This window comes from Episyrphus balteatus, chromosome 2 (assembly GCF_945859705.1).
Source record: "Episyrphus balteatus chromosome 2, idEpiBalt1.1, whole genome shotgun sequence".
Classification (NCBI taxonomy): domain Eukaryota; kingdom Metazoa; phylum Arthropoda; class Insecta; order Diptera; family Syrphidae; genus Episyrphus; species Episyrphus balteatus.
In genome coordinates this window covers 128,484,523-128,494,872 of record NC_079135.1, presented here as the reverse complement: position 1 = coordinate 128,494,872, position 10,350 = coordinate 128,484,523, and positions in this window count along the sequence as shown.

Below are 10,350 nucleotides of genomic sequence, written 5' to 3'. Positions count from 1 at the left end.
AATTAAGATGAAATCAACGTGTTTGGTATATCTCATGTTTGTTTGCTTTTAAAAGCAAATCTAGAAAAATTTTTTACCAATCGTTTTCAAATTTTGACACAACGTTTCATTTACATTCTTGTAAGTTGTTATATTCTTTTTTTTAACAAGAAAAAAATATATTTTTCTGACTAGTTAATTTTTAGTTTAACTACCTGACACGTTACGGTCACGCTTTGCTCACCGCGATTCACCAACTTCGCCGAGATAAAAACTCACGGGATTGTAAATGGAACGTTGTGTCAAAATTTCATACAAAACGTTGGTTTCAACTTAATTTCTCGAAGAATAAAAAAGATATGAAAAAGTCTCAAACGGATTTAGAAAGACAAAATTTAGTTCTTTTAGAAATCGTTATAAATTTAAATAAGGCGAATAAGATCAAACGCTAGAAAATAACCTCAAAAACTGGTAAAAATCGGCATTTTCTATTTTCTAACTGGAATATCTCAAAAACGTGATGTGATAAAATTTTTTTGACTTCAGATTCAAGCAAATTTCGGCAATGGAGGTATAACCAAAATGTTAGTAATAACGAATTCAGATGTATTTGTCTCACCGCCAAGATTGAGCCATTCAGGCTTGGCGGAAATGACTGAGCAGTAATTATATTCAGAATACAACTTTGTGTTAATTAAGCCTACTCACTTTATAAATTGGAAAACTTGCATTATTTATAACCATGCGGGAACCATATAAGCCCGCTGTTAAAAGCTTTCAGACTTTTTAATTCGTTATAAGAACGCAAAAGGCTTTAAAGCTGCATACTCATATTTTGGTCATACCTTCACTCCACTCACAAAATTTTCTGTGGGCTCTCGATCTATATCCGATATCCCTCAATTGATTTATTCATCTGTCCATTTGTCGGGTCCTCCCGTTGATTTACCCGGTTCATCCGTTGAATGGCCGGATTAGTCCATTGCTTTGCTATGTCCATCCGTTTGATTTGCCAGGTTCACCTGTTGATTTTCCTGATTCGTACCTTGTTTTTCCGGATCCGGTTCTTGGTTTTCCGTGTCCGACCGTTGATTTGCCAGGTTTGCTTGTTAATTAGGCCGATTCGTCCATTGATTTCCCTGTACTGTGTACCGAAAACCAGGAACCGCTGGAGGAACGACCATTGTGTTTTATAAGCTGAAGTACATCACAAGAAATTTGTATTTTTATTCAAAATCGCACTCAAAAATGCTTCATCGTCAACAAAAACCAACTGATTCACTTTTCAATTTCCTTTCAAGGTAGTGAAGAACTGCAAAAAACTCAATACCTACACGGAGAATAAATTTAAGATGAAACTCATATTGGCAAAAAAAAAAACCATGTAGAAATCCGCTTAATGTAATGTTGAATCCGTTTGATTTTATTTGATCTTTTTGAAGTGAAAACTTCTTTAGTATCGTAGTGATTTGAAACAAGATGAAACAAAAAAGCGACACGAAAAATCAATTGATCATAACTTATTGTTTTAATAGATAGATGAATGAAATTTATACAGTAGATAGGTAATTAAATAAATTATATAATTGTGCAAAATTTCAATTATTTTTATATTCAAAATTCTGAGATAATGGTGAAAAAATGTTCTTTTTCTAAACACGTTATATCTTTTGATCTAGAGCACATACAAAATTTATTTAACTTTAATACGCATGCTGATAATATTACCTTTCATTTGATATATCACACATAATGGTACGTGCTCTACAAGTTATATAATCTTTAATTTAAAAATACCTCAAAACACCTGTGAAGATCTGAAAAAGCTTGATTTTTTTTGCTTTTTGATGAAAAGTGATTTGGTTTGAAAAAAAAAACGCTCTATTTGTAGATGTTGTATAGACATGGTCGATATAAATATTTTGAGCTTAAACAATAAGCTTTCAGATGGTATAAAATTTATTGTAGGTTGTCATATAAAAAAAGTAATGGACTAAAAAAAAGTTATATTTTTTTCGATTTTTTTTTTTTGCAAGAAAAATGATTTTTAATGTTTCACTTCAACCGAGCGTGTGAATTGCACACATGATTTTTTTTCTCTGTGTATGCCTCCCTTCCCTGGTGTGAATCAACTGCCATTTCCGTTTTCTAGGCTTTTGTCTAAATATAGAAAAAAAACAGGCCATTTTGTTCCAACTCGACCCCCTCCGATTTTGTAAAATTTCCTGTATTAAGTCAATAGCCCTAAAGTGTGTTCGTAGTCCTCAAAAAATGTTTCTCGAAGATCTTGAAAAATGTCTCCTCTGCTGAATTCGGGAAACTTCTAAAAGCTCCATTTTGTAAAATCCATTCAGTCGTTTCTTAACCTTAACTACCATAGATCCAACGACTTCTTTGTACATATATATAGTTTCCAATCAGTCCCTTGAGTATTTTTTGAAGTTCTTCAAAGTTACATCTCCAAGTCGTTGACAAAAAAATAAGTTCTAAAAAAGAACCAAAGTGAAAAAAAAACCTCAAGAAAAAAAAGTAACAAAACACAAATCACCGCCAATGAATTATGCCCTCGCAACAACGTGCAATTGACATTGGGAATTACTAGACTTTTGCTACCTGTCACTCAATGCCACATCGAATCGCACCATTAGTAATGGCAAAACTGACTTTGTCGCTCGTCTTCTTCTATCTTCTTTTGTCGCCGTTCTACGATCTTGTCGGCTCTCTACACAAAACTTCTACTTCTTCTTCTTGATGATGATGAGGTTCCTTTTGGTCCAAACCAAGTTAACTTAAAACCAAACAAAACACCATACAACTCGACTTCCATATACGACAAATCAATGCGACTAACTTGGCCAGACACCTCTTGTCACTGTTTTGCCATGGCCATAACATCACTATGCTGAAGGTGATATCGACGACCGACCGACGCGACGAAGATGTGCGCGGTTAAAATGCGCGTAGTAGCGATTTGTTCACAGAAAGAAAGAGCCTCTTCCGTCTTGCACCTCTCTCTCTCTAAGTCCGTGTGCCTACACCTCTTATAGCTTGGCGACATTCGACGGGTCCTCGCTCAGATCCCCATCTTTATTTATTGGATTTGATAAATTATTGATTGTCTTGCTGATTTCATAAATACCTAATTAAGGTGGGCTGACAACACTCAGTTATGCTGTAGCTATGCGGCTATTACACCACCGGCTTGTCACAGTCTTTTGCCAAGGCTGAACTGAAGACTAGCACGCATCCAAGTCGTAGAGTTTGTATAACCCCCCCTTTACCGACTTTCCTCATCGAAATAGTGGACTTGTGGTAGGTATAGAAAGTGTACAGCATCAGAACTTGGCAAGTCGAAGAAGTGGTCCTGTCTTATGGCTTGTCTCTGATTGGTATGCGGCTTTGATACTGCGATTAATTAAATTTAATAAATAATAATGGTCCCGCATCTGCGATAGCCCAACTCAAATCAACTCAATGTGCCAGTGCCAGAGAATCTCTGTCGCCATTGATTTATGGTCTCGTCATTCGTTTATATTGCGAATTTCCAGATTTTAGCCTCAAGATGTGCCACAATATCATGATGGGTTAGGTGCCTCTCAAAAAACCAACAAAAAAAAGAGGAAGGTGAATTCTGACAAACCACTCGAAGGTGATTGCTTGAGTTTTGTCATCATGATGATCTGGAATTTATTTTGCGCGGTAATTGACTGCGTTGTATAAAAATGAGCTTGGCATTCGGCGTCATTTCAACCCGCTTCTAGCTGTTAGTTGAGGATGATGTGCGACTCTTGGCCAATTGTTGAAAATATTTGTGTTATTAATTTGAGCGCATGTTTTCACACATTGGAATTGCAGATGTGCGTCCATTGGATTGTTGGTGCGGTTGGCCTGGGTGCTGCCAGAGTAGCCTTGGAGGTCCCTCGAGGGGGCCTTCCTTCGTTCTCTCTCGATTGAATGCAGAGATATAATAATGAGAAGCTGTTTAGAAGCTTCTCTACTGGTTGCAAGATGTTACCTCTGGCTACTGCAAGAAGCAGGAAGACGATAATTAATATTGCATTTGATGTTGTTGATGATGATGATGGTGATGAGATAAGCATACTTGGAGTCAGGCTGGCCCGGTCTGTGGAAGGTGCTGAATGTTGCACCTTTTCAATTAAGTGGTACTGGGACTATGCTGGCCACGTCTTGTCATATTTGGACTTGTAGTCAATTGAGAACTTGCTTTTTTTAAGTCTTGTGTAGATAATGCAGTAGTGAGTTGTTCTACCGATTTGTACATGGCAATTAAATGTGTTGGTATAACACTGACAATTTATTATTATGGCTGCATGCAGGTTTTTGTCAGGAACCAAAAATAAATTAAGTCTCTGGAGATCAAGTCCAGTTCGTGATAGTTGGCATTGAGAAATTACTTTGATATTAATTGTCCTTTTTTCTTGTTTTTAACTTCTAGTCAGTTTAACTGAGGAGAAGTAGGCCAGTTCAAAGTATCTTAGTAACAATTTGAGCTATTTGCATTGTTTAAGGTCAAGGGTTGTAGGTTTTACAAAAAAGAGAAGTACAAAAATAAAGAAGTAAATAGAAAAAAATAAAAAACATCGCTGATGACATTAAAGCTTTTGGAATTCGAAATAATCAACAAAAAATTTGAAACCACTAAAAGTAACGGTAAATTTTGTGTTTTTTCATGATATTCTTAACTTTTATGTGAAAAATAATTTGTCCTTTTTAAAGTGAAAAAATTAAAAGGTTAACATTTTTCTTTTTTTATAGTAAGAGGTGGGAACCGATGAAATTTGAAAAAAAAAAAACTATTTTTACAGAAAGAAACTGTTTTACTACCAACAGAATTTGATAGGGCGGTCTTCCCCCATTTGTGGGCAAGACCGTTTTTTGATAGATGTTTTTTTCAAACGTATTAGCTTTTGTTCAGTATTTTTTATTATAATAATGAGAGTTCCTGCAAAAAAACGTTAAACTTAATGAATAAAGACTTTATTTTAATAAAATGATGTTTTTCATTGGTTTTTTAAGGCAGTTAATCACTAATGGGACGGTCTTGCCCCACTTCCCCTACTTGGCACTCTACTCAACTTCTTTAAAACCCTGCCTTAAAAACCACCTAAAAAGATATGGAATATCCTTTTCGAAAACCGACTTGGTACTCACTGATCAAGTTGTTTCCATGAACAGTTAGTCTTTGTAGCAGAATCCCTGTGAAGATTTTTTGCACAGTTTTGAGAAAATAAATGTCACAGGAATTAGCCAGTAGAGTCATCAAACAACAAGCAATTATAATTGTGCCCTTGATTATGAAAGTGGACTAAGTCACTCCTAAAAATGGCATCAAATCTAGCCTAAAAATAATTATTATATAAGGGGTAAAGTTTATTTGAAAGCGAAATTGCAGTAAATAAACTTCTTTATTGCTCCTCTAGGGATTTCATAAAAGAAATATCATTAAATCGTTATAAGAAAATTATTGTGTAAGTTTTTCTTCAAACAATGCAAAAAGTGACTTAGTCCACTTTCATAATCATGGGCACAATTGTAAAACAGTTTTTCTATGGTACGAACCTGCTAAGTGAATTTCTGTGATTGAGAAGTATAGCTTCAATTCCCAAGTAACAATTCAGCTTTCATAAGGGTCAATGCAAGCTATTTTTTGGCTTTCATAACAAGAAAGACAGGTCTTATGCAACTCATTTTGGCGCATTTTACCGAAATTGCATAGGACTTTTTTGATATCATTATTTTATATCATTATTTTTATTTTCTTTTGATTTTTTCTGTTTTGCATTTTCTACATATTTATTATTTTATTTATTTTAATTTTTTCCTATTTTGTTTCTTTTCCTTTTTTGGAAATTCCACTGCTTTTTCTGTTGTTCTGGAATGATGGAATATAATGAACACATTTTTTTATTTTCAGATGCCCCGGCCAGGAATCGATCTCACGTACCTCTGGATACCAAGCCAGCACCTTACCAGTAGACCATGCTCGAATATTAAAGATGAGTGGAAAAAAGGGAGGTAATTGAAAACTCACATAAAAATGCAATGTTTTTTTCTAAAGCGTTACTAACATTGCATATCTGCAGGATAAAAACTTTGCATACTTACTAGATGAAAACAGTGCATACTTACAAGAACCTCTTGGAACAGGTCTTATGAAAGCCTTCTGTCACTTGAAAATACAAGGCTTCTTTAAAACGGTTCAAACAGGTCTTATAAATGCCTTCTTTAACTTATATTTACAAGGCTTCTTCTAAACACTTCTAGATAGCCTTAAGGAGACCTCCTTTTTTTTCCAAAATGGATGATTTGCGTAAGTAAGCCTTAAACTAAACGTATACAAACTATAGCTTGCCGAATCGAAGAAAATGGACCTTATGCAAGTAAAATTGTTACTTGGGTTGGGTGTACATTTGTAAACCCACTCTTTTTTTTTTCATGTATCCATCTACTTTTTTGTCTTTTGAACATCTCTATAATTGAATGTTTGATGAAATAATATCTGTTGTAAAATAGCGAGCTCGAAGGACTGAAGAGCTCAAAATCACAGTACTGTGTACATGAGGAAAGCGTCTTGGGTCCTTTGCTATTTATTGGTCTTGTGGTCTAATGTTTCACACTCACAAACCTGGCCGCATAATTATGGACACAATATAATAAAAACCGTTTATGGTAGTTTGCAAATCCTCATTGAAGTAAAATGGATCGAGAATTTATTTTAGTCCTATTATGCTCGATTTTCCTCGATTGATATTCCTATTGGAAATCAAATCTTAAACAAATTTCATTAAAGCTGCAACAATTTCACAGCAGAACTTTATGCTCCGAACCATATTGATTGGGGTTTTGTATTGTATTCATTTTATTAAACAAAACAAGGACTTTAAGGATCCAACCTACCTACGGACAATTCATGCACATCACATACCTCCTCGAATTATTAATATAATGTTGACAATAAACTAATAGTATCAAATTTTAATCATGATGATTATCATCATCATTATCGTCAGTAAGAAGATATACAATTATCTCATATAAAAACAAAAGAGATAAATGCGATATATACTTCACACATGTGTGTAGGTAGTATCTACTCGTATTCACATTTTGCCACTTAAAAAACAATTGCCAAAGAAGAGAGGAGACAAGGACTAAAGAGTGTTGGCCTTCCACTTGAGTCTGATAAATTCAATTGGAACATTCCGGAATGCATATTATTCAAACACCACAAACACATATGGCATCCCACATTAGTCATTCAATCCACAGCAGGCCAATTAAACACACATTCAAATGTGTGTGTGTGCTCGTATTCTGAATTTAACCTTCTCTCAACTCTCACTCTCTCTAACCTCTGCCTCTCTGTGTTAAGCTGCTTCACCTCCCACTCACACAAGTCCCTCATGACGCTTAATCATTTTTGTTTGAGTGCAAAATTTTCTCATTTACCAGATGATTAAATGATATACGAGTGCAGAGCAGCAAGCAGCAGCAGCAGCAGCACTCATGTGCTGAAATTTTAATTATTTCATTCACCAAAACGGAAGCTGGATCCCATCTGCTCTGACTTCGACTTTCCTCTTCTCCTTCTCCTATCTGAACTGAATGAATAAAAAAGTACTCCACACAACCCTTACATATAAACCAGCTACCCACCTTCGCCCTCGAAAATGTGGCTTCTCATCAACGAACAACGAGTCACTTAAATTATTAACTTTAGCATAGTTACTCCAGAAATTCATCCAAGTCGTAGGTACATCGTATACCAACGACGACGACGGCGACGTAGAGTCATCAGCATCATCACCATCGCCATCGTCATCATAAGGCATCGGTATATATTCGGGATTGGGGGCAATTTCCTGAATTTTTTACCTCAGCTCTAGATATTGCTGCCATACAATGGAATCCCCTTTTTTTTCTGGATGCACACTTATATCCCATGCATTCATTCACCCACGCCCCTTTGGCTCTTTTTACTTGCGATATAGGTACTATATATCAAGTTATGCATTCGTACAAAAAAAAAAAGTTGAGATAACATTTTTCCATGACATTACGATGGTAGACAATGCCAAAAAAGTGGGTCCCGGAAGTCCGTCTGTCTGTCTGTCTGTCTGTCTGTCAGTCTGTCAGTCTGTCTGTCTGTCTGTATAAGGAGCTACAGCCTAAACGGATAGACCGATTGATGTCAAACCTGGTATGCAGCGTTATTTGGCGACTCTCCAGAGGGGTTTTTGGAATTAATTTTTTTGGACCAAAAATAACGGTACTTGTCATATACCGATTTTAGTAAAATTGAAATATCTCAAAAACGGCTCCAACGATTTTGTTTAAAAAATTCAAGTGTTAGTTTAAAGTTAAGGTCTATCTTCTAATGAAAAAATTTTTTTTTGAAAATCATTATTAACGGTACCTGCCATAGAACCGTTTTTTTCAAATCCGATTATCTCCAATACTGCTTATTCGATTTCAACGAAACTTTTTGTGAAGAAGCATTTATATAATTTAAATATAAGCCAAAAATAAAATTTTGAAAAAAATAATTTTTGGATTTTTAAAAAAATTTTGAAAATTTTTTTTTGAAAAATCAAATTTTCGAAAACGGGACATTGAATTTTTTTGAAATTTTGTTTTTAGATGTTGATTAGTGATTTCTACAAAATGGCATACCAATTTTATTTTTAAACTTTTTTTCCAAAAAATTATTTATAAAAAATTAGTTTTTAAAAAAACGGCTCTAACGATTTTGAAAATTTTTTTTCTAAAAATGCATGTTAATATATCAATCAAAACTGCATACTTGTTTTGGAGGGCAATTTAATTTCAGATTTTATTTTATTTTTTTTTTTAAACGAATTTTATTTTTTTTTCCAAATTTCTATATAAAAAGTCCTAAAAATTTAAGCAACTTTAACTCTAAGAGCAAGTTCGTGCGACCCCAGTCGTGCATTTTATTTTAATATGGTTCACTTCTTCGAACAAAAATATATTCAATTCAATTAATTTTGCATGCATACAACAGATGAATGAAAGTAGAAGGCCAGAGAGAAGGCAGTGAAGGGTGCAACAGGGTAACAGGCAATTGGGGTAACAGCAGTACAAACACATCGAATCGGCAGCATCGCATGTATCGGCCTGACGACATTTGAAAAATTCAAATTTTTCAAACGCCAAGGAATCCACTATTAAAGTGTCCAGCCGTCAACGTCGTTGTATAGTGTTGTAGTTGTAGGATTGGCTTGGATTGGAGTTTTGGTAATAAATCCTTCATCATATCACATCTTTCGATAACAAAAGAGTCATCGTTTGGGCGAAATAAGGAGAACGGGAGATGTCGACATATTGACAGACATTTCCATGCAAATATTCATATAGTGCAGACAGGGTTGGATTTGGTTGGCTGACTAAATGCTTTGTTTTGTTTTTGCCATAGGAAGAAGCTACACGAGAACCTTCATTTTGACCGAAAATTTCCCGAATTACGTGTTTTATGTTCTATGTTCTACATATGTTATATGTTCTCTTATTTAATGTGAGCAATAAGGATAAAAATAATTTTTAAATTAAATTAAAAATCTATGTTCTATGTTGTATGTTCTATGTTATATGTTCTATGCTCTATGTTCTATATTCTATATTCTATATTCTATATTCTATATTCTATATTCTATATTCTATATTCTATATTCTATATTCTATATTCTATATTCTATATTCTATATTCTATATTCTATATTCTATATTCTATATTCTATATTCTATATTCTATATTCTATATTCTATATTCTATATTCTATATTCTATATTCTATATTCTATATTCTATATTCTATATTCTATATTCTATATTCTATATTATATATTATATATTCTATATTCTATATTCTATGTTCTATATTCTATATTCTATATTCTATATTCTATATTCTATGTTCAATATTCTATGTTCAATGTTCTTTGTTATATGTTCTTTGTTCTTTGTTCTATGTTCTATGTTCTATGTTTTATAATAAACGTTCTATGTTCTTTGTTCTATGTTCTATAATTTATGTTCTATATTCTATGTTCTATGTTTTTTGTTCTATGTTCTATGTTTTTTTGGGCCTTGCAAATGTTGAGGTTATGACCTAATGCACTCCTGAACTTGTCTCATGCTTGCTTTGCCATTCACGTGGTGTCGACAGGATACGAAACAGATTCGTTAACTTGGCAAACGGAGTGATGAATTAAATTTGGAACGAGACTTTAGGGTGTTTTGTGGTGGGTGGGTATAGAAAAGGATGTAAAATGTGACAGCTCATTGTCGAACTTTGAAGTAAAAGTCCATCCAATCTCTATAAGGCAAAAA